The sequence below is a fragment of the Aricia agestis genome, chromosome 13 (genome assembly GCF_905147365.1).
Source record: "Aricia agestis chromosome 13, ilAriAges1.1, whole genome shotgun sequence".
NCBI classification, from domain to species: Eukaryota; Metazoa; Arthropoda; class Insecta; order Lepidoptera; family Lycaenidae; genus Aricia; species Aricia agestis.
In genome coordinates this window covers 2,489,141-2,516,011 of record NC_056418.1, presented here as the reverse complement: position 1 = coordinate 2,516,011, position 26,871 = coordinate 2,489,141, and the positions used below count along the sequence as shown (strand labels likewise).

Genomic DNA, 26,871 nt, shown 5'->3' with positions numbered 1-26,871 from the left:
TGTCATGTAGATCGATTAAAAACCGGCCACCTGATCGGCTATTTCCTTTTGTGTTCCACGATTCAATTCAAGTTTGAGTTATACCACATCTGCCTCAGTGTTTTTATTGCGACACTTCTGTTTGGGTTTTGTTTGTGTATATTTTGTTCTTATTGCAAACACATTATTGGCTTTTCCGTTTTTATTGCTATTTTAAGTTATCTTAAATCAAGCTTATGTGTGCATGTGAAGCTGCATTTAGACAGTGCTACTATTGACAGTGCTAATTTAATAGCATACTATGATATACAGCTCACGGCATAATTCAAATCAAATCAAATCAAATCAAAATTGTTTTATTTCTGAATAAATTTAAAATAAATGTTTTCAGAAAGTCCTACATGATGCCTACCACCGGTTTGGGAACTAACCCGGCGAGAAGAACCGGCGTAAGAAACTCGCACGGGGCCCACTTTTTTACCAAAAAAAGTGAGAAAAAAATTAATCTTTTAAAATAAAGTTTACAATTTTGTAACTAAATATTATATACAATATCCACATACATAATTGTAAGTCCTATAATAATGAAGAAGTAGCCTTGCAATCCTACTCCCAAGGTGTGTCATAGTTTATGAAATCATTGACCTTATAATAGGCTTTGGCACACAAACGTTCTTTAACTAATTTTTTAAATTTATTAATGGAAAGATTTTGAACGTTTTCTGGGATTTTGTTGTAAAGGCGTATACATTGACCTTTAAAAGATTTACTGACTTTACTAAGTCTGATCACCGGCATATCTAGCTTGTGCTTATTTCTAGTATTCCTAGAGTGAATGTCACTTTTAACTTTAAATTTACTTATATTTTTTCTAACATATATTACATTATCCAAAATGTATTGAGAAGCAACAGTTAGAATACCAATTTCTTTAAATTTATCTCTCAGAGATTCTAAAGCAGACATTTTATAAATAGAACGTATGGCTCGCTTCTGCAGCACAAATATTGTATTAATGTCGGCAGCGTTTCCCCATAAAAGGATTCCATATGACATCCTACTATGAAAATAACTAAAATATACTAATCGTGCCGTATCTTCGTCAGAAATTTCCCTAATTAATACACTTACCATATTATATTATCATTTATCAATTAATCGGCTAATAATAATATAATATTATAATAGGACAAGTGTCAAGTGTCCATAAAAATGTGTAGTGTGCGATAAGATTGTGCTTTAAGCTTATTATGCTATTACAGACTGGCCGCAGAAGCACGTTTTCCGTATTCGATTTTCAAATTAGTTTACCGTATTCTGAATTCCGTGAGCGGTGAGACTAGCGCAAACGTTCGTTTTATTTGTGCCCGCTTGCACTTAAAACATACGTGCGGAATTCGTTCCGTACCGAGAAATGAAGAACGTGTGCGGCAATTGTATGTCTACTGATTCCATGCATCGGGATTTCCAAATACGGAAAACGAATTCGGAAATCGCACACGGAAAACATATGCATGCGGCCGGCCATATTATAGTGTCGTCTGAAAGTAACTATATTTCTATTGCAACTTTCGTGGCAGTAACAACTAATTCGCAACTAAATCACGTCAGAGAATTTGACCACACAACACCAAAACATGAAAATTCAATTAAAATAACTTCCCAGTTTAAACTATTTCCCTCCCGCAATATTTCCACAAAGTGAAAACACAATCTTTTCAGCGAAATTAAAAGCTGAGGTTTAATAGAGAATGTCTCTGGAGTTCTTTTACAGTTTGCCTTTTGAGTTAGCTACATTTTTTAAGCAAACTAAAAGCGCTTTTCACTTCATATTGACTTTTGAAAGTTATGAAAAATAGATTTGCCAATGCGATTACAATGATGATACATTTCTTAGTTACGAGTATATGTTCCCGTGACTACGTTTGTTGCACAAAACTCGGGATTCAAATTCAAATTCTTTATTAAACATGTACCTCTATGATAATATAATACAATAGAGTTAATTCAGGCAGTGTACATCACGTCTTCTAGGGTCATTTCAGCGACGCGACACGTAGATGTATTTCTAAATTTGTATTGAGTTGACAGATTTTTAAGACGTCTGTGAAATCCATACAAAAAATTTGTCTACGCATCGTGTTGCGGTCTGAATTGACCCTTATCCAACGTTAAGTTAAACTTGTTATGGCAATCAGACAACGAATGCACAGTGCACGCCGAACATAAAAATTATGTAATGTTTGCATGGGACTCAAAAATGCATGTAGTAAGTGACATACTGCATATTTCACCAATTCACGTTAAAGCTTAGTGTGTATAGGTAACAGACAGACAAATATACTTTGCATTTATAATATTAGTATGGATATTAGTATTGTCAGATAGGTCATGGATTGGCATGACCTATCTGACAATAAATGACTTTAAATGACGGTCATTTATTATAAATAACGGTCACTTATCGTATGTGACGGTCAGTTTTCAACACTAGGCATGACGCTACCGATCGAACCAGTTAGAACTGACAGTGTGTGGGAGTGGATTGGCATGAGTCATGGACGATAGGAAGCATGGTGTATGGCCGTCATAAGGTTTCAAGCTATTGCTATCTTCTTCACTCAACATAAAATATTATTATTATAAATGATACAGCACTACGAAAAGGTTACTTTTAACATAGAAATTTTACTGTTCTTGCGACTTCTTTTACAAACGATGAAAATATGTTTCCCATCTGAAATTTTTCCGTTTTCCCGCTATTGTAACATACGAAGGAAGTTTTTTCATTATTCTCAGATGCGTATGAAGTTTCAAGGCTCGGTAGCTGTAGACCCGGGACTGACCTCAAAACAGCACTCTGATTCTGTTGTATGTAACACTGGTTGACCCGTCAAATGTTGTTTTGCCGTTTACGTCCGATTCTAATATTACGTTTTGTTTATATACTAGATGTAACAAAACAAAATGATAATAATAATAATATCACTGGACGCTTCACACCACGTCAGTCTGGCCCCGTGCTAAATACCTAAAGGACTTGTGTTATAGGTACCAGACAAGGGAAATATATTTAATACTTTTATACTATACATATATTTAAGATTTTTATTATATCATACACATATTTAACACACATCCAGACCCGGTAACATTGAAAACTTTTAGTTCCGTCGACGGGATTCGAACCCGCGACCCCCGGCTTGAGCTACCGACGCGCTCACCACTGAGCCACAGAGGTCGTCGAGCAAATTTTTTGTGATTTGTATGGGTAATCGCCTCAGCATGATGAATTTGGCCATACAAAAGTTACAAAAGTTATTATTTCAGCGCTGCTACTTTTGCAGTGAAATAAATATACAGAGGTCTCACAAACACCCTAAAATACTTTTATCACTTTGTTTTGTTACAACCTGTATCATACTAAACTACGATATATTATACTACAACTTTGTAATCGATTCAGTGACGCACCTGCAACTCTTTAAATGTTACCAGTGTCCATGGGCGACGGTTGTTGCTTTCTATCAGGTGACCCGTTTGCTAGTTTGTCGCCGTATTTTGTATAAAAGAGGTTAGCATTTAAAATATTAAGAGACTAGCTGCCCCGGTGAACTTCGTGTCACTTTAAAACCTTCCCTGGACTTCTACGAATATTTTAAGACCAAAATCAGCCCAATCCGTTCAGGTATTATCGAGTTTTAGCTCGACTAACACATTTGAAAATCCATTTTTATATATAAGATTATTATCACTTTTACTGGAGTGCACATACTCCTATAAAGTATAATAAAATTCTTGTGTATTTTATTCATTGGCGTATAAAAAATAATTTCACTATAAATGAAAAACCGAGCGTTTACATAAATAACCCTCGATACAGTTTTCAATGTTGATGTTATTTTATATTCTGGGCTCTGAATGGTTCGTGACTGGCCGTTTTTGGCTGCTAACTGATCTATCAAATAGGTCATTCAACTCGCTTATGTTGCCGATTGTCGGACTTTACTTTAAAAGTATATTTTCACTAGACGACGCCCGCACCTCCACTCCAAAATTCTTTTATCGCGAATGAACCGTACACTTTTCCGGGATAAAAAGTATCTTATGTCCTTTCCTGGGACTCAAAGTATCCCCAAACCAAATTTCAGTAAAATCGGCCCAGCGGTTTTGGACGTAAAGAGGTAACAGACGGACAGATACACTTTCGTATAATATTAGTATGGATTCTGGGCTAAATGGTTCGTGACTGTCCGTTTTCGGCTGGTAACTGATGTAAATAGGTCATTCAACTCGCTTACATTGCCGAATTTCGGACTTTACTTTCATGATGATATCTACTGGATGCTACCCAAAACTGAAGACATGAGAAGATGAAATGGGTAACTAACATATTATTATAATCATGAAGATCGGTCCACGAACGGCGAAGTTAAGGTTGAACATACAAAAAAATAAATAAACAGACGAATATATAAACTCCTCCTTTTTGGAGTCGGTTAAAAATATAAGAGCAATTACTCATTTTTTCTCCTATAATTTGAACAAACCTTGAACAAAACTTACCTATATCATAACCTTTATTGGCCAATATATTATTTTTTAAATTTTCCGGTTCTTAAGCCGCCATTTATTTAATAAACGTCAGTTTTCAAATTGTTACTTACCCGCTTCATCCACTCATGTCTTCAACTTTGTTTCGCAGTAACTGTACATTTTCAAGGTGTACCCTTTCTGGAGAAGGTACCCTCTCGGACTTCAGTGTCTGAAACCGGTGTACCTCTTTGGATAAAATTAATATATCTATACAAATTTTATCCAAATAGGTACGTTTTCAAAGTGAAGAAGTAGTGATGATGACCAATCTTAACAGTTATGATATTAACACTCACAGATATGGATAATATCTTAAATTATTCAACCTTAGACTTTCTTTAAAATTTTGGAGTTTCATAATTATATTTATGTTGATTTAAATCAATTTTTATTTAATACTTCGATCGCAGTTTCCAGGAAATGCTATTGTATTCTATTGTTGTCGCGATCACCGGTGCTCTTATGGGGCTTGAAGAATTATTATACTTTTTCAATAGATGACAAAAAAAGTTTAAAAATGTACAAAATTATAATTTATATCAAATAACATAATATTTTTTTAATCACAGCGCAAATAAAACATATTCGTTTGAAAGTAGAGCACTAAGTTCGTTTGAAACGATTGTTAACGCTTTTTAAGTCGACATGAGAACTCACTTGAAGTGTGCGCTTTGCCTAATTGAACTAATTTTACTCTCGCGTGCGCCGCCTTAATTTTATAACTAGCTACCAAAGAAACACAAAAGTTAAATGTTTATAATTTAATTTAATTTTTCTTTTGAGAGCTTTCTTTTTCCTTTTTTTTTTTCAAGGACGCTTTGTGCATTGATGGTACATTCAACCAAATGGACGGTCTACATACCAAAAACGTATGTGAAAATGTACTTCCCTACTATCGATCGGATGGAAATCAGCCATCCTTGTATTTGTTTAGTTGGGAAATATTCTCAATGGCCATTTTGTCAATGTACCATCGAGGAAGTTGATTCCTATGCAATTGACAGACCAACGTTATTTGGTCGAATATGTCAATTCAATGTTAATTGTGATCTGTCAGTTTGACGTAACGCGACCAAACTACTTAGGTCCCCGATTTGCATAGGAATCAACTTCTCTGATAGTACATCAATAATAATATTATATTCGCAAGGGCGCCTCCGTTTGGTTAGGACAATGCAGGCTGATCACCTGATTGTCTGACAAGTAACATGATCCGTGCGTCGGATGGGCATGTAAAAAGTCGGTCCTGCGCCCTGATCTTTCGCCAGTCGTGTCGCTCTTCCATCCCATTGGGTTATGAGAGTAAAGGAAAAAAAAGGGGTGCTCTTGTGTACTGCGCACACACTTTGGCACTATTAAATTAATCCTGCGTAACTGGCCTGATTTCAATGAAACCGGCTACCGTCACCGAATTCGGTATGGGAGTTATTATTATTATTCTCAAATTGCCGAATTCTGGCCGTTATTAAGAGTCAGTATGAATTTGCAATTGTATATATTAAGTTCATGTCTTAGGTACGTTTTAATGATGTAATACGCAACAATGTATTCCTTGTGCATCAGTGAATGTGTATATAAACTCCCCCACAGGATAGGCGAAGCCTAGCGTGGGGGCCAGAACTGTTGGTTACTGTAAACTGTTATCTATGGAAATAAAATTTTATTATTATTATTATTTGTTACAACATCACCTATTATACTTAACTGTTTCTGTTTCATCAATCAAGGTTTAGCGCTGAGTCAGCGCGAGTTCTGTACCGTCATAGCCTCCTCATCTATATGATTGAGTGTAGGTGACTTCTTCCGAGAGAATGTCATTAGAGGGAGGAGTATAGGAAGAATACAGACGAAGCAAATAGGTAAAATACAGAGTATACAATACAAAAAATAACTAAATTGAAATTGGCCCTTCTGTTTGGATGCCACAATATACATGCCATAGACAACCACTTCATATTGTTTAAGCGGGCGGGCCTTATCACGATATATTTCAGCCAAGTTCATTGAATTCACTTATTCGTAATAAAAGTTATTTTGAAAGAAAAAAGTGAATAAGAAGACAATATAATATTATCTAAATTTTATTCATTGGAATGATACCTAATTTAAGGGCACGAAACCGTACGGATATGGACCGTTTTAATTTTGGTTCCTTTTATGCCCACAAAATATAGCAATGATAATATTTATAATTTTTTGCCCAAACGTCGTTCAGCAGTATACGTGTTCAAAATTTCATGCTAAAAATTGAATTTTATATCCTGCTTTTTACAAATATCGTCTGCATGTATGTTTGTGCCAATAAACCTAAGCTTAACAGCTGCAACAACAATTTCCCAGCTGTCAATAGTCCGGGAGCCGCCCGCAGGTGTCAGAGCTCGGGGAATTGATTTCCGCGCGATTTCATTAGCTCTCGGCTTATGTGCGCTACCGTCATGCCGTTAAAAGGAATTAATATCCATAACTGCATACTAGTAGGTATTATAAATGCAAAAGTATGTCTGTTACCTCTTAACGCCCAAACCGCTGAACAGAGTTTGCTGAAATTTTGTATAAATATTCTTTGAGTCTCGGGAATGGACATAGGATACTTTTTATCCAGGAAAAATGTACGGTACCCGCGCGATAAACGAGCTTTGGCGCAACGGAGTTGCGGGCATCATCTATTAGACAAATCATATTATTTTGAGGTTAACGTAGTACCATCAGAGAAGTTGATTCATAGGCAGATAGCGGGCCTACGTTATTTGGTCGTGTTTTGTCAAATCTAACTAACAGATGCGACTATAATTGACTTGAAATAGCCCGACCAAATTAGGTCCGTAGGACCACTGTCTATAAACATTTTTTTTTGATACTAAACACAAAATCATCTCGTAAATTGGAAGCTTTGTAAGTTTTTAATTTTTTTTTATGAAATAAGGGGGCAAACGAGCAAACGGGTCACCTGATGGAAAGCAACTTCCGTCGCCCATGGACACTCGCAGCATCAGAAGAGCTGCATGTGCGTTGCCGGCCTTTTAAGAGGGAATAGGGTAATAGGGGAGGGTAGGGAAGGGAAGGGAATAGGGGAGGGTAGGAAAGGGAATAGGGTAGGGGATTGGGCCTCCGGTAAACTCACTCACTCGGCGAAACACAGCGCAAGCGCTGTTTCACGCCGGTTTTCTGTGAGAACGTGGTATTTATCCGGTCGAGCCGGCCCATTCGTGCCGAAGCATGGCTCTCCTACGTTTAACTTTTTTAATGTTTAATTTTTTTACAAAATGTTATGTTCCTATTCTTATTAATCTTGTTCAGTGTCACAAGTCACAACACACATCAGAAGAGTACCGCTCCTACAATCAACTTGCATACATACTGTGACAAGTCTGTAACAAACTTGAGAATGACATTTCCGTGCTCTGTTCAACTTGACCAAGGACTTGCATTCATATTAATATGTTTTGCATTCTGTAATACATCTCTAGAGGGCTCTTTCAGTGCGTGGCGTCTGGGCCGCCATATTGTAAACTAGATAACGCCCGCAACTCCGTCCCGCCAAAATTCGTTTGCCGCGCGGGATCCGTAAAAGTATCCTATATCTTTTCCCGGGATAAAACATATCTTTACCAAACAGCAAAATCGGTTTAGCGGTTTGGGCATAAAGCGGTTTAGTATGGATGTTTTGCATTCTGTTACACAGTCCAGTTATGTAGAGCGAGGCTCTTGAATGGGAAACTGTTGTTTCCGAGTTCGGTTACAACAATGAAGGTTGGCTGATTGGCTGACAAGAAATAAGATCCAAGATGTAAAGTAGCCAGTCGTGTTTGTTTCCGTCCCAATGTATTGTGACTACGACAGTAAGACTTTCGCATTTATAATATTAGCATGGATTCCTCCAACACCGATTTCGGTTCGGTAGTCGATTTTAGGAGCGATTTTCTAGTGGCCAGGTATGGCAGCAATACACAAGCTCTCTCTTCCTTTACGGTGAAGCCAAACGAGCGTAATTTGTGAGTTGTGGGTCGCACAATTTCGACTCGCAGAAATTTTGCTGCATTCAGTTTCATACAAAAGTCCTGTTTGATTCACACGAGCGTAATTTTGTGAGTCATGATTTGTATGAAAAGATATTTACGCGACCAAAATCCTGCGACTCACAACTCACAAATTACGCTCGTTTGGCTTCCTTTTTGTATTGCGAACACACTTGGACAATACAAAATCACTGTTAAAACCGGCTAAAGTCACCGTAATCAGTGTTAAAGGAATCCAGGCTAAATGCTTATATTATAAACTAGATGTTCCGCGCGGCTTCGCCCGCATAAATTAGATATTTCACAGACAAATTAGTACACAAAAAAGCCTATGATCCTTCACGTGGTCTACTTCTTATCTCACCCAAATAACAAAAAAATGCTCTAGTAGTTCGTGAGATAAGCACTTTCAAATAATTTCCTCCGTTTTTTCCACATTTTCCTCTATTTCTTCGCTCCTAATAGTTTTAGCGTGATAGAATGAAGCCTATAGCCTTTTACGATAAATGGGCTATCTAAAAAGTAATTTTTAAATCAGACCAGTAGTTCCTGAGATTAGCGCGTTCAAATAAGCCCTTTTAAATAAATTTCCCCCGTTTTTTCCACATTTTCCTCTATTTCTTCGCTCCTATTAGCATTAGTGTGATTAAATATAGCCTATAGCCTTCCTCGATAAAATATGGACTATTTAACACTAAAAGATTTTTTAAATCGGACCAGTAATTCCTGAGATTAGCGCGTTCAAATAAACAAACAAACAAACAAGCTAACAAACTCTTCCGCTTTAAAATATTATATCCGCTTTATAATATTAGTATAAAGCGGATACGAAAGTGTGTGTGTCTGTCTGTTACCTCTTCAAGCCCAAACCACTGAATCGATTTTGTTGAAATTTAGTATGGGGATACTTTGATTCCCGGGAAAGGACATAGGATTTTGGCGCAACAAAGGCGTTATCTATGGTTAATATTTGTTTGCTCTATTTCTGAAAAAGGTTAATAAAACTAGTAGCCGCTGCGGACAGATATTGACTTCGAGTTGTAATCAATTCCAGATTAACTCGTCGGACCCACACGTACGACATAATCTCCGATGACATACCACTTCCTCGGAAAATATTCGTTTGGATGGCTTGATGAATTAACGGTATGCGAATCTGGCAAAAAAGACTACCGCAGTTATCCATATCCAAACCACGGTTTTTTTTGCGAAAAAAGAATAATGACTTTTCAAGAGAATGTAATTTAGTAGTTTTTGGGAAAAATATTGTATTTTATAAGAAACAAAGCTGCATTAATTTAGTTTTAAAATTTAGAATTAGACTTATAATTACCCGGCTTTAATATCTCGTTAGATTCATCTCGTTCTTCCTATTAAACGTGACAATGAGCATATTATACGAAGGTTTAACTTTAATCGATAGCGCGCGAGTCGCTTAGCCACAGTTTTTTTTATGAAATAAGGAGGCAAACGAGCAAACGGGTGACCTGATGGAAAGCAACTTCCGTCGCCCATGGACACTCGCAGCATCAGAAGAGCTGCAGGTGCGTTGCCAGCCTTTTAAGAGGGAATAGGGTAATAGGGGAAGGTAGGGATGGAAAGGGAACGGAATAAGGGAGGATAGGGAAGGGAATAGGGTAGGGGATTGGGCCTCCGGTAAACTCACTCACTCGGCGAAACACAGCGCAAGCGCTGTTTTACGCCGGTTTTCTGTGAGCCCGTGGTATTTCTCCGGTCGAGCCGGCCCATTCGTGCTGAACATGCTTCAGCACGAATGGGCCGGTTCGCCACGTCATAAACGTGGGAGAGCTATGTTTGGACTACTCGCATTTGAATGTATATTATTTTGAATCGGCATTTTTAATTGAATACGACTGTGGGAATAATTAGAATACATTAAATATTTTTAATATACAGTGTGTAACAAAAATAAGTGATAATACTTTAGGGTGTATACGTGTTCCTTGTAGAGAGTTCACTGTGAAAGAAGCAGCTCTGAAAGACCAAAAATTTTTTTCACTTTTGTATGGGCAAGGGTCCGAGCGTCTCGAATTTCCCCATACAAAAGTGAAAAAAAATTTTGGTCTTTCAGTGCTGCTACTTTCACAGTGAACTCTCTACAAGGAACACGTATACACCCTAAAGTATTATCACTTATTTTTGTTACACCCTGTATACATAGAAGACACAGGAAAATCATTTTATGCGCTTCACCAATTTTGATGAAATTTAGAAAAGAAAAAGTTATAATATTACCTTTGCCTCGGCAATACACATCCATACTAATATAATATTATAAATGCGAAAGTGTGTCTGTCTGTTTATCTGTTACCTCGTCACGCCCAAACCACTTAACCGATTTTGATGTTTGGTACGGAGATACTTTGAGGACATACGACTTTTTATCATGGAAAAATGTACGGTTCCCGAGCGATAAACGAATTTTCACGCAATGAAGTTGCGGGCGTCATCTACTATTATATAGTTAAGCCTCCGTGGTCTAGTGGTTAAGAGCGGGGCTCTTGAATCGGAGGTAGTAGGTTCGATTCCCGCGTTGGAAACATGTTATTTCCAAGTTAGGTTAGGACAATGCAGGCTGATCACCTAATTGTCTGACAAGTAAAATGATCCATGGGCAAAGTCGGTCACTTTTTTACATGCCCATGCCGATGAATCATTTATATGCGCGTTATCTCTCCATTCGTGTCGGTCTTCCGTCCCACTGGAGAGTAAAGGAATAGAGAGTGCTCTTGTGTACTGCGCACACACTTGGGCACTATAAAATTACTCCTGCGTAACTGGCCTGGTTTCAATGAAACCGGCCACCGTCACCGTAGTCGGTGTGGGGAGTATTATTATTATACACAGTTACAGATTCCATATATCTGGCCTTCTAACTTGAGATACTATGCTGGTATCTAATGCTGATGTTAGCCCAGTTGCAGTGTACGTCGGGCGTTATAATATAGAGCATTAGTGTGAAGTAGCGATGAAATCTGCTGAGTTCGCAGTAGTTCAGTGTAATCTCTCTTCGCCCGAATTCGTGAACGCCAAATGAACTAGAATACATCATCGTATTATGCTGTTTCAGAAGTTTTCGATAGGTTATAATACTTATAATATAATGCTCACCATTCAAAAGTTCTAGTAAATAAATAAACTCTGTAAAATAACTCAGAAACGGGATATTAGTTATGTAATTTAATCTGACGTGGGAGAGCCATGCTTCGGCACGAATGGGCCGGCTCGACCGGAGAAATACCACGTCCTCACAGAAAACCTGCGTGAAACAGCGCTTGCGCTGTGTTTCGCCGAGTGAGTGAGTTTACCGGAGGCCCAATCCCCTACCCTATTCCCTTCCCTATCCTCCATTATTCCGTTCAATTTCCATCCCTACCTTCCCCTATTACCCTATTCCCTCTTAAAAGGCCGGCAACGCACCTGCAGCTCTTCTGATGCTGCGAGTGTCCATGGGCGACGGAAGTTGCTTTCCATCAGGTGACCCGTTTGCTCGTTTGCCCCCTTATTTCATAAAAAAAAAAAAAAATTTGTTTACATTGTTTCAGTTGAATTGCCTTCTTTGCTAACTATGTTTTTGCAAATATAATAAACTTTCTAATTCTTATCTGTAACTAAAATTCTTTCACAAGAAATATTTAATTGTGCGCTTTTATAACTCCGGACGTCACGTCGTGGAAGCTGACTTCCACAGTAAAACGTTGGGTACGTTAAATGCCCTTTTGATTTTACGCACCGCGGACGTTTTGTGCGGTTCAGAAGAGTGTAAACGTCGTCGTGATGTCCTCTAACGTGTAGGTTAAAATGTTATCGTTGACGGAAATTTAAAAGCGTCTTCATATATTTCCATACATTTTACTTCCCTATGTTATCGTTTTACCGCGGACGTCCATAAAAGCGCACATTCTGACTAGAAATGGGCATATGAATAATAAAACTTTCAGGAAGAGAGCGTATTCCCTATCAAAAGGCCGGACTGTTACTCTTCTAATGTTGCGAATTTCAATTGCTGCTTTCCATCAGATGACCCGTTTGCTCGTTTTCCCCCTTATTTTGTAAAAATAAATACCTAAAGTTTTATATCTTTATAAAATTAAATATAGGTACTAGAGAATGTTATTATTCGACTAATTTACTATTCGAATATTTTACAAAAGTTTTTGAATAATTCGAATATTATTCGAATAATTCAAAAATTTTGAAAATGCTGAAAACTCTGAAGAAAAGTAACAAAAAACTTCGTACAACCATGTACAACCTATTTTGTTAATACTACGAAGTAAGCAATTCAAATTTTTACTTTTATTAACATAAATCTTTGTAAATGACAAAGTTAATTTTTATCGTTAAACACTTTAAAAATGTATATTTTAAGGTTACAGCTTAAAATATACATTTTTACAGGGCAATAAAAGAAAGGCTGTAAAGTGTAAACCGTTTTCGATCGTAGCACCTTTTACTTTTCTCATGTGATTATGCTTGAAAGAAGTCAATGGATACAGATCGTGAGCGACCATTACCGACGATACTGAAATCCATGACTGAAAGGAGTTTATAATATTTTCATTGTCATGTCTTCAGGCAAAATCGTTATTTTGCCTAAAAACATGCAAATGAATTTATTAGACGTTTCTAAAACATGGTCAACGGCGACGATGAATGGTCGTATTCGGTCATTAGTTAGACTAAAAACAGATTTATGGGTGGTTTCACAAAAAAAGGGAAACTTCGTTTCCGCAGCACATTTCAGTTAAAATCAATATATATATATACTAGATGTCCCGCGCGGCTTCGCCCGCGTAAATTAGAAATTTTACAGAATCCGTAGCTACATTTTCCCATAAAAAATATTTCCCCCGTTTTTCCCACATTTTCCTGAGTTTCTTCTGTCGTATTAGTCTTAGAGTAATAATATAATATAACCTTCTCGATAAATGATGAGTCTTACTCGATAAATGATCTATCTAACACTGAGATAAGTTTTTAAATCGGACCTGTAGTTTCTGAGATTGACGCGTTCAAGTAAACATACTCTTCAGGTTTATAATATTAGGTAGATATAGATTTTTTTTAATTATCGCTTGACAAACTCGAGTCTCGATCTAAAAGACTATGAAATGGTATAATATGGTAGTGATGATGATGATGATGATGATGAAGAATGTAATTTGCATAGTAGCATATGCTTTCTGTTCTTAAAACAACGCCGAAACTCCCAAACTTGTATCTATAAAGAATCAGGAATTCTCTCAGCACCTTCCGAACCACGGTATACCAGGTATATCTCGGTGCAAAATCTTACTTGTTGGTAGCATATGCTTAGAATACTTCTCACGAAACCGAAGTCACCATATGTTTCCCTATAAGTTTTGAGGAGTTCCCTCGATTACTTATGGATCCTTCATCAGATCACCACTTTTCTGAATATAATACCAAATTGGGATGATACCCTATATACCAAAAGAAAAATTTTGAAAATCGGTTAACAAACGGCGGAGTAATCGTTGAATATAAGAAAACGAACATAACACCTCCCCCATTTTGAAAGTCGGTTAAAATTGTAGCCTATGTGTTATTTATTTAATATTTTAATCAGCACATGAATTGAATAACAAAATTTTTTTCAAATTAATCGTAGCACCATCTGTCAGGACAAACTAAAATTGAAATAGAATAATATTGAATGCGATGATAGCGCCGTCCGCCGGATCTAATGTAAAACATTCCAAAATCAACAACTCCTTATAAATAAGAAATTAATTGAAAAAACATTTTCCAGTAGACCAAACTGTAAATCTAAACCATTCTCGAATCTCCACGAACACACACAAAAAATTTCATCAAAATTGGTCCAGTCGTTTAGGAGGAGTTCAGTCACATACACACGCACACAAGAAATATATATATTAAGATATATATATATATATATATATATATATATATATATATATATATATATATATATTTTTTTTTTTTTATTTACTACCACAATTACTAAATAATAGTTTACAATGTGTTTAATTTATCCCCCAAATTATATGAAAAGTAACATTATACTAGATATTTAAAATCTGTTTTATATGTCCCAAATGACAGGCCGTAGGCATGTCCGTTCTCCGAAATTTTGTATTTAAGAATCCATATTTAAAAAAGTACTATGTTCATTCTTATATTTATTAATATTTTTTAAAATGTTGAAGTACTCGCAGCTAAACATTGAGTATTTTGTAGTTAAAATAAACAATCATTATTTCTTCTCGAATGAGTTTAGTGTCCTCAACTTTATTCGTCAGGCCCTAGCCACTTACGAATTTTAAAATTTCGTGACATCATTAGTAGTTGTATACCTAACACGTAATTAATATTTTGTTTGTCACGGCCCCCCCGGCCCCCGCGCTTTAATTAGTGTCTGTTACAATGTACCCTAACCACAATCGAGTGTTATGAAATGTGTAGGCATAGGTGGAGGTGCTACATTTTGAGTGGCGAAAGTTTACGCCTAACCCAGAGACTATACGAGCAAGAAAGCGTTCCTCGTCTTCGTAACAGCTGATTGATGATTCTCGAATGCAGCAGCTGTACCCTGAATCTGAATCGCGAGACAATCAAAGACTCGGATTATGGACAGTTCGCACTTCGCAACACCTGCACACGCCTAGCCAGCCTGGAAGACATGCCTCTGACGAGGTTAAAAGTGACAAAGTTGTGGTTAACAAACTTTTAAAGTCTTAAAGACAATGTGCAAAACGCGCTAGACTCTGCTTAGAGCAAAACGGTTGCAGTTTGAACTATGTTAAGTGTAGACAAGATGGAAGTAAATAAGATTTAGAGGTGGGTTGTTTTGATTTTTAATTAGTTGCACTGTGTACATTACATAAGTTAATTTAATTTTTTAAATACGCCTAAATGCAAAGGATGTGGTTTAGATTTATTATAAATTTGAGTAATTTCTATAGTGCTTATTTTTCGTAATTAAAAAGTTGTAATTTTCCATTCTTTTGATGTGTATCAATTAATTTTATTCTAAACGTACCTGTCTACGTCCTTTACATTTGACGGCCCTAAGCCCGTCAAAGTATGAAGGGAAAATTCGCAACTTATGATAATAACAAGAATGCAGTGACGTATTAGCCCTTAATCAAATTATGCAATTGCCTGAGGCACCAGAAGAGTAAAGGTTCAAAGACCGATTCTAGTTGAGATACAGATAGGGGGCCCACTGGCATGGATTGCTTAGGGCATCAAGTAGTCTTAATCCGTCACTGCAAGAATGACAATGGAAGAATGACAATGGAGTCATGCGCGGCCGGGCCGCGCATGACTTCATATTTTGTGGTGTTTGGTAGGATAACTTTCGGAGGCTATTTCTCAAAATTTTAGTACTGAGTGATTATAAAAGAAGAAATACGTGTATTTTTATTTTTAACAAGGATCAATATATCCAAATTAGGCAGGAAGGTTAAATTGCACCCTGTATATACTATAATATTATCATTAAAGATGTAGAATATTCATAAATAATTTTATTTTTCTGAAATAAACTTAATTATGTTCTTATTCCATGTTAATTTTATGTTTGATAGCATTTTAAACAAAAATAAAAAATATTTTTACTATTCGAATTATTCGAAAAATAATTTGGCGAATATTCGAATAATAAAATCGTCGAATATTCGAATTCGAATATCGTCGAGTATTCGAATATTGAATAACATACCTGTGTCCTTGAGGAAGTTTTCCGAAAGCTGGACGACCAATGGAAAGAGAGGGGCATTGAGGTCAATAACAAAAAGCTAACCAATCTTCGCTTTGCCGATGACATTGTTCTTTTTGCTCCTACAGCCACAGACCTTCAAACCATGCTACAAGATCTAAGCACGGCAAGCTTCGAGGTGGGACTCACAATGAACAGGTCCAAAACTCAAATAATGACCAACAGCACGAGACGTAGGGTCGAGGTAGACGAGCACGAAATACACTATGTCAACGAGTACATCTACTTGGGCCAGTTAGTTCTTTTCATAACAGACAAGGGAAGGAAGTCGATCGACGAATCGAAAACGCCTGGAAGAGCTACTGGTCCATGAAGACGCTGATGAAGGGAGATTTACCAATCTCCCTGAAACGCAGACTCGTCCACCTAACCTAAGGCGCATGGATGGATACCCGAAGACGGACGACGCAACCGTGGCCGGCCAAGAAAGAGATGGCGCGATGAGCTGGAGGCATACCAGCCAGGCTGGCCAACGGTGGCGCAGGAGCTAGAAAAATGGAAGACCCTGGGGGAGGCCTTTGCCCAGCAGTGGGACAGCACAGGCTAATTAAAAAAAAAATACCCTAATAGGTACACAATCTACTCTACGGGTAAATTGTTTAGTTACTTTACACTTCACTTCTACAATAAATATTATGTTTACATAATTTGGTTTTTAATAGAGCATAATAATTTGTACATAAAAGTAATTTATCACGCCGTTATAATGCGACTATAATTCCATAATTAAACAATTTCAATGCACAATACATTATTAATATCTGATAACACTCGCGGTTGGGTTTTCATGAAAAGATCCACGAACGTGACTGCATTAATTAATTATTTATTATCTGAGCCAATTTATATTTAAACGAGATTTCAGTATCGCGAAATATTGCAAATCGCTTTCTGATAAGCAGATTTAAAATAATAACATTACAAAATTATGAAAAGCTGAAAACAGTAAATTATAATATATTTTCAGCTCCCGACATAATTTATTTTTTTATTTATTTATTTAAATCAGGCTACGTAGGCCCATACAATATATACCTTAATGACTAACATACATAAACATTATATAAACTTAACAACTACACATTATCACGAATTAACGGTGACGTGACGCGCGCTTCATTCCGGAGTCTCCCCCGGAACCTTCGGTAAACCACATCAGTCAGCCAGAATTCCTCCGCTTCAAAGGTCGGGAGAAGATGCGTCGGTACTCTCACCACAAAGGAACTGAAGTTGACCTTGTGGCGAGACTGCAGACGCTCGACACTCAAGTGGAGGGATGTCTTCTTACTAATGTAGTCCACGACGTCTTCGACCTCCATGGACCAGTGCAGGCGGGATATGTACAGGGGCGTCGCGGGGACCTCGCTCCGCAGACGCAGCTCAGGTACATATGGCGCGGTGCCGCGGTGGTTGCGGGCGGCGGGCTTCTTCTTCCTTTTCTCCACCAGTATGAAGCCCTCCTCATCGCACCTCCTGCTCTCGTCCTTGCCAGGTCGAGAAGACTTAGCCTTGCGGCTCTTCGTAGCCTTGCGGCTCTCCGTAGTCTTGCGACTCTCTGAAGCCTTACGGCTCTCATTTTCCCTATTTTTATGCGCCCGCAGGGGAGGCGCGGGGCGACCAGCAACAGTCGCGTGGTTTTGCTGAGTCGCCTGTGGACTCGGCATCTGCGCAACCGGGAGGGGAGCGCGGGCGGGTGCAGCAGCGGCGGCGTTCATTGACCCGTCCGATAATGCTGACGGGCTAAAGGTGGTCGCTTGTGCGCCTCGGCGATGAGTGACGAATGCGGCGTCAGCTGGTGACCTACATAATGAATTATTACTTTTTAGTTGTGATAATTCATTACGTAGATCACTAATGATAGCTTCTGACGCCTGCAGTCTACCCCGAACTCCGGTCAGCTCCTCCTTCAGGAACCTGATGTCCTTCAGTAGGCTGACGACGTCGACGTGGTCCAACGTAACGGGCGGCAGCTTGTGCAGCTCTTTAGCCACAAAAGCCGGTACCTCATCTGGATCAGTCTGCTTCAGCAGGGAGATGATGTCCTGCACGCTCCTTTCGGTTCCGTCTCTTCGTCGCGACGGCATGTTCGCGCTCTGGCCGAGCGTCTCATACAGCAGCTGCTTCCCCTTGCAAATCTCCTCACTGGTGAAGGAGGACTTGCAGATCTGCATGATGCTGACCTCGTCCATGGTGTCGATGGCGTGCTGGATAAACGCCAGCAACTCGTTTGCTACGAGCGCCATGGTCACGTGCAGCGGCAACGTGCCGCGCGATTTGCGAAAATATTAATTAAATAATATTTGCGGCGTGTGTAACGTGGAGCACGACCGTTCGCTAGCTCGACACATTACACGATGTCAATATTTGAGGAGTGTTATAAGTTTGACGTGTCTATCTGTGTGCTTGTGTGTATATCTGTGGCATCGTAACATCTAAACGGGTGGGACGATTTTGATCAAGTTATTTTGTTTGAACGCTGACAAGATCTGGATCATGTCAGCGTTCAAACAATAAAACTTCTTAGTTTGTTTCTAGCCATAATTATTCCTTAATATCAGCTGTGTCAGAGCTGGAAAAATCGTATTTATATCCTTTTTTTAGATATATATCACATAAATAAATAGAAGTAATTACTGTTTAAGAAATAAAATAAAAATTAATGACCACCGCGGGTCGCATCATTTAAATCTTTTGGCGTAACAAATAAAGTTCAGTTTTCTATAAAAAAATGTATGAGCCTATGCTATCCCACTGCTGGGCAAAGGCCTCCCTCAAGGTCTTCCATCTGTCTCGCTCCAACGCCACCGCGGGCCAGCCTGGCTTGCTGGCATCCAGTTCATCTCGCCATCTTTTTGGAGGACCATTGAAGAAATCGATTCATATTATAAGCAGTTGACGGACCTACGTCATTTGGTCGGCTTATGTCAATTCAATGTCTGTGATCGGTCGGCTGGGTTTGACACAACGCGACCAATTTACGTAGATCCACCATCTGCCTAGGAATCAACTTCTCTGATGGTACTAAGCATGAGTTTCAAGGACATGCGTCAATGATCTATCTCTGTACTGATAACTCTCTTGGCAGTAGTCCAAGGTACCACGTGTTATTAGACTTAGGGGCGACTTGGAGTTGGCAGAACACCCACTTAGATAACTACGCCCCTGTAATCCAGGGGCGGATTTGGCTTTGACTGTGTCATAAAAAGTTGAAATTTTACTCCGTTATAAAACAAAAGAAAACGGTGATTCAAAAACTAAATCTGACTTGGGTTTCGTGTAATTTTTTTAATGAGGAATTTGCCCCGAAAAATAACCCTACTTTTGTCGTAGTTTCACATTTTAAACCATATATTTTAAAATTTTCGTTACCTTTAATTATTAATTTCTTGAAAAATAGTGCCGCTATAAAAAGTAGCCTATACCAATTCAATAAAATGTGTATCAAATATCAAAATCAGCCCAGTTAAAATCTTAAAAATAAACAGTAAAAAAACCCAAATCTTAAAAGTAAACAGTAAAAAAACCAGAAGTACCTATGGATGTTGAATACTGCTAATTATATGAATCCCAAAATAACATTTACAGTACTCCCAAATTAATAATGCGCATGGAAATCTTCGCTAACTGTCGTAATCACGAAAACACCCGAATCTATGAAACTTGCATTTTGCACCTTGTTCAAAGGAAATAGAAGTAAATATCATATAGCCGGTGGCTGTCCGCTGTCGCCGGTCACCGGGAAGCCATCGCGGCGTTACCATGGTAACGTCCAAGCAACGTCAGGCGCCTCTACGTCGCTGAAAGCGCTGTTTTTCTTACGGCGGTTCCCAATATTTGATCTATCTCTGGTTTGGCCCTACTAGAGATAGGAATAACTCACATTAGACATTAGAGACATATATTTTATGTCAATTGTGAGCTATTCCTATCTCTAGTAGGACAAAACCAGAGATAGATCAAATATTGGGAACGGCCGTTAAAGTTAAGTTTAAAACAGCGCTTGTAGCGACGTCTTCCGACGCTCGGGAAATACGACCGTTGCCGAAAAATTACGAAGATTTCTATGCGCATTATCACTTTGGGAGAACTGTAACTTGAAAAATGACAGGCAGTATTCAAGTTCAATGTTATTTTGGGATCTACAAAAGGATTAAATAAATTAAAATCCTCTTCGAAGCGCGTCAAGAACAGCAACCTGAAGTTAGAAAATTTCACGAGCTGTAATTTCGTTCGCAGGGCGCAGACGGGAGGAAGAAATGAAGGGCGGGACGGACGCGTAGGGTCGTGCCGCGGTTACCAATCAGGCCCTTTCAATAACAAATGTTACTTTAAGATTAGTTCCTTTTTGTTATTGGTAGCGCCTTTGTCTTTTTCTCCATTTGGTCCATGATGAGCAAATAGGTGATTACGAACGTGCATTTGGCCCATGATTGTACAGTAGGCAGTTGGCACAATCATGGTTATTCATCATTGCCCATCGTAAAAAGCAGTTACTTATACATTTAATTAGTACGTTTAGCAAGAATAAACGATCGGAACAATTATTTGTAGGTAGATGGCACCTAACTACATATATACAGAGTGAAACAAAACTGAGTGATTATACTTTAGAGTGTGTATGCCTGTATAGGTTCCCTCTATAGAATTCACTGTAAAAGTAACAGCACTGAAAAAGCAATTACCCATACAAATCACAAATATTTTTTTTGTGATTTGTATGGACAATAGCCCAAGCGTCATGAATTTTCAGCGCTGCTTGTTGCACAGTGAACTCTATATCTATATAAGGACGCATACATAGTACACACCCTAAAGTATTATCACTATGTTCTGTTACATCCTGTATATGTACGTAATTTAGTCGTGATATTATGTCAAGCTTAGTTGACAAATTCATGAATACCATCGACTTCATACAACCAGAGTAGACAGAATGATAGAGTATACCGACTTAGAACTGATGTTGAAATTTTTAAATTTGACGTATTATGACGAAAATCGTCGCTAGGGTTGTCAACTTGTTACCTACGAATTTAAAACTATGACATATTCGCTGGACGTGGTCCTCTTTGGTCGTATTGTTGTTTGTGTTTTGGCACATGCGATTAAAATTGACAGAATCCAATTTTGAAATCTTTATTTTAAATATTTAAAAATAAATTATATCAGCCAGCGCGAGGCACATTCCGTTCATAATCCTAGTGAAACCCGACGAATTTGACAGATATTGAAACCTATCCGTTTCTTTGCAGTCGAACTACTGGTAGTTATGTCTATTGTGATACAACCTTAACAAATAATATATCTGCAGATGAAACATTTTTTTTCTTAACTTCACCATCACAATCACTTTCCGAAAATTCCGTATGAAAGCCTGTCTCACCGTAAGTTCGTTTGTCATCAAATTATGTGCACAGGTGTTCCCTAACAGGCCGGGGAAAATGAACGAAAAAACACCTTTTTGTGACGTGCCTCTAACTTTTGCATAATAATATCATAACCAGCTGTTGCTTGTGACCTGACATCAAAATCTTTAAATATAAGAACTGTACAATATTTCGCATCCGAGATGTTGTAGTCAAAACCATGTCGAGACGTGTCAGGGAATAAGTTTGTATTCAGAAGTAATAATATCTATGGACGCTTCACACCACGTCAGTCTGGCCCCGTGCTAAGTACCTGAAGGACTTGTGTTACGGGTACCAGACAACGGAAACATATTTAATACTTTTATACTATACATATATTTAAGATTTTTATTATATTATACACATATTTAATACACATCCAGACCCGGGAACATTGAAAACTTTTTGTTCCGTCGGCGGGATTCCCACGACCCCCGGCTTGAGCAGCAGCTGCCACACACTCAACAAATTGAGCCACAGAGGATTCTGAAAAATCACATTCTAGATTAAAATAATTATTACTTATGAATTTCAATTAAGTAGGTGCCTACTTTTTATACTTACCATATACACTGTGAAAAGCAGTCAGTCACAAGAAGAAATGACAAATAAGTCAAACGTTACTCTTTTTTTTTATGAAATAAGGGGGCAAACAAGCAAACGGGTCACCTGATGGAAAGCAACTTCCGTCGCCCATGGACACTCGCAGCATCAGTAGAGCTACAAGTGCGTTGCCGGCCTTTTAAGAGGGAATAGGGTAATAGGGGAGAGTAGGGAAGGGAATAGGGGATGGTAGGGAAGGGAATAAGGCAGGGGATTGGGCCTCCGGTAAACTTACTCACTCGGCGAAACACAGCGCAAGCGCTGTTTTACGCCGGTTTTCTGTGAGAACGTGGTATTTCTCCGGTCGAGCCGGCCCATTCGTGCCGAAGCATGGCTCTCCCACGGCTTTCAGTGATACTTTCACAGTGAATTCTATATTTAAGGGACACATACACATTACACACCCTAAATTATTATTATCTCTTTGTTACCTCTTGTATACGGCAGAAAATTTGACGCAAACATTCAAAATAAAATCTCACGAAAATACTTTGAATTGTAACAATAAAATTCATGAGAAATCTTCGTTACGTAACAAACACCGAAATTGTGACACGGCATTACTGATGGATTATTCACTGGAGAGGTTGGAGAATGAACCTTATGACAACGTCGTAGAGTTCACATTGTCACGAGGGGGCTCGGCGCTAAATGTGGACTTGACACGAGGGCCCTCGGTGTCTCAATTTGTTTTTATTTTTCCAACCACAGAAAGGTTGAGGACTCCTGACTTTGCTGATACGCGATACATTTTAATACCATTCCATTTCTCCGTAGAAATAAGTCGTCAAGATGGTTCCAGTTTGTTTTTTTTTTTTTTTGATTTCTTAACTCTTCAGTAAGTGCAAAAATCTTTGCAACAAAAGTAGGTACGTGGTGTGAAAAAAAAATGGCACCCGGCCTACCCTCTTTGTACAAATAATGTAATAACCTTACATCTAATCCATATTTTATGTTTGTGTGAAAAATATTATAATATATTATGTTAAATTTTCTATCTATCAAGCCATCATAATATAGTATTTAGTCATATGTGATATTCGTCTCACCACTGTAAACTTTGAAATCTATGTTTCTAACTATTTCGCAAAAAATATATTAATACATTATTATAATCTCAATAACACAGAGCTATACAAACTGTTTATGTAAAAAAAATCTTTGAAATAACTTCAGATGTTATCATTATTAAAAGTTAAGAGATAAGAGTAACAAAAACCGGTTTCGTATTATACACAAGCAAACTTCGTCCTTAGTACTATACAAATAAAGTTAAAAATGGCCGCGGCCGGCAAAAAGCCGTTACAAATAGGTAATTTTTAATTTGATTATTTTACTAAAACGATACTATTATATACTATTAAATAGGACCTAAATCGTTTTGTACACGATAATATAAGCTTTTAACGTCAATTATTTACAAAAATATTAAACAAATCGCGTTCAAATCACATAAATAAAAGCCAATTTTCTAGTGTAAACTAGAAGTGAAGGTGTAAGTATTTCTTTCAAATGATTATCTAAAAGTATTTATAAATTATAATTAGTAAATAAAACTATTTTACTACTTACATTAGTTAAATCCATCAATAATATCAAACAAATTACACAACATGGCAGAACACACACGAAAAAATTCACGATTTTCAAATGACTGACAAATATTCGTCGACCACAGATTGTATAATATTTTGCATTCAGAATGTGGAAAATTTATCATAGATTGTAACTAACCAAACTTCTTCATACAAAAGTAGTCTCTAAGTTGACGAAATACGTAACTCAATCGAATGAAAAATCGCGGCCACATCCGGCCGCTTGGGTGTAGACGGAATAGCAGCTGCAGTATAATCTGTGGCGGCCAGATCCGGCCGCTTGGGGATGAGGTATAGATAACTTCATTTGATGTGACGACCTCTGTGGCTCAGTTGGTGGGCTGTTGGTAGCTCAACCCGGGGGTCACGTGTTCGAATCCCGCCGACGGAACAAAAAGTTTTAAAAAAAGTTCCTGGGTTATGGATGTGTATTAAATAAGTATGTGTATCATATTAAAATAAAAATCTTTAATATAATATGTGTAGTATAAAAGTATTAAATATATTTCCGTTGTCTGGTACCCGTAACATAAGTCCTTCGGGTACTTAGCACGGGGCCAGACTGACGTGGTGTGAAGCGTCCATAGATATTATTATAAACTTCATTTGATGTAGTATTAGGTCTTTTTAAAACCACTTAAATCCTACAAATATTTTCGGTAGGTTCGGTATTATAATCGTGCATCGCGCTATCGAAGTTTTCTAACTGCATTATACGGCCTGACCGAGCATACCACCTCGCTCGTTCGGAAGATCTTCTCGGCTTCCTCATATTCACTCATACTTCCCCTCTTCTAATAACGTTATATCTTCCGACATGCCCAAAACATTCACAAAGTTATACACAATTTGTTTCGTCAAAAATTGGTTGTCGCTCTAAAACTTTTTACTTGTAAAAGTATTTTATTTTTTTCCGGAACCTATTACACCTAAATAAGTTCAATGGTCCGAAAGAAAAGACAAATAGACAAGCATTCGTAAGTATATATTAATATTCTATAGCTATTCAATTAAGCATTTTGTTTTCATTAGAAATATTAATACTAATGAATAAAGCTAGCGTTATAATCATCGAATGTGTAAGAAAATATATTTTCCGAAGAATTTCCGCGAGGGAAAACACTTATCGTCAGCTGTTACTAAAACTTGGTACGAACACTCATGTGTGAAGTATACTAACCTATATACCCGGTAAAACAATACTATGTTTTTGTTAAAGCGAATAATATGACTATTATATTTATGTTAGATCTAAAATACTACATCATTTGCATCCATATTACTTTTAATTTACTAATATTATGAATACGAAAGTCTGTCTGTCTTTTACGCCCAAACTGCTGAACCGATTTAGCTGAAATTTAGTATGGAGATATTTTGAATGTTGGCAAAGGACATACAATAGTTTTTATTCCGGAAAAATGTACGGTTCCGACGTGTTAAACGATTTTTGGCGCAACGAAATTGCGGAAATCATCTAGTTATTTATATGAACTGTAAAGGTAAAGAAAATATGATTAGTTTAACGCTGCAGGGTTTTGTACTTTTGTACAGGGGATGATCAGACTTTTAAGTTTTTGATTAATTTTATTCGCCATATTTAACTTCAAGTAACATGCACACGAAATAAAAGGTTAGTCTTAAACGTATCCAAAATGAAAGATTCATTCGAATGAACTATCACTGGAGTCAACCGTCTCAAACTAGCTTATCGTCGTTGCACCTGCCAAATCCTGTGTGTGTTTTGAGTCAAATTTTCAGGGGTAGATAATAAACTATTTTATTGAATGATTGTTAAATTGATCAAGAAATTAAAGGTCTTAGTTCATACGTAAAAAGATTTGCCACCATAATGCATTTTTAATTTATTGATAAGTCCAACCATCATTAAATTAAATTGTTTATTGTTGAAAACTTGGCTAAAAACACACACGGGCACACACACACACATTTGGCAAGGCAACGACGTTATGTGAATCTGCTTGCTACGAAACTCGTAGCTCACTCGTAGAACTCTCGTAGCAACTACGTAGCGGCTACGTAGCTCGTATAGGCTATGTACGATACATAGCCGTAGTGGCAGACTTTAAGCAATATTACTTAGACTTTGCCTCTAGGGTGCTAAGCAACATTGTAGTATCAGATTGGGGCCCTTAGATAAGATGCCTAATATTCACAATCGAACTTCGAAACAATACATTAATTGGATTTTGAACACAAGAAAATACGATGATATTTCATATTTATTTTACATTATATTTTTTTACATTTTTGATTTCGAATGGGGTATGAAGATTTTTGTATGGAGCCTGGCCGACCTACTGTCCGTTAAAAGTGTTTTTTCGCGTTCACGAATATTTTTTTCAAAAATGGATAGTTAACATCAATACAAACATAAAATAATATCGGACAAAACCGCGTAAGGTGTCACATTTCGAAGATTTGAGCTGCCAAAGTTGCAATATCTTAAATTGGTAAAACTTTGGCAGCTCATATCTACGAAATGTGACTCTTTACGTGGTTTTGTCTTAAATTATTTTTTGTTTGTATTGATATTAGCCATCCATTTTTGTAACAAAAATTCCTGAACGCGAAAAAACACATTTAGCAGAGAGTAGGTCGGCCAAAATCTTCATACCCCTTTGAATATAAAATTAACGTTCTCATCTTAACAAAGGGCTCTTAATAGCAAGATTTGAGAGTAAAAGTTAAGTAGAGCTTTACGAAACAATAAAAGAAGATCAGTGTCAAACAGTCAGTTAGAATTATAACGTGAAAATGTGTTCACAAGTTTGTGTTTTCCAGCGTTATAAGTAAAAGTGTCAGCAACGAATACGGCAATAAATATACAAAATTATACGTGTGTTTTGTAATTAATATCA

The 26,871-nt window shown here is 37.5% G+C and overlaps 1 protein-coding gene across 2 annotated transcripts in view; it reads left to right on the top strand.

Moving 5' to 3' along the window:
- Positions 1-26,871, top strand: part of LOC121732902 (neo-calmodulin-like) — a 158,718-nt gene that overhangs the window by 79,224 nt on the left and 52,623 nt on the right. The window lies entirely within an intron of this gene.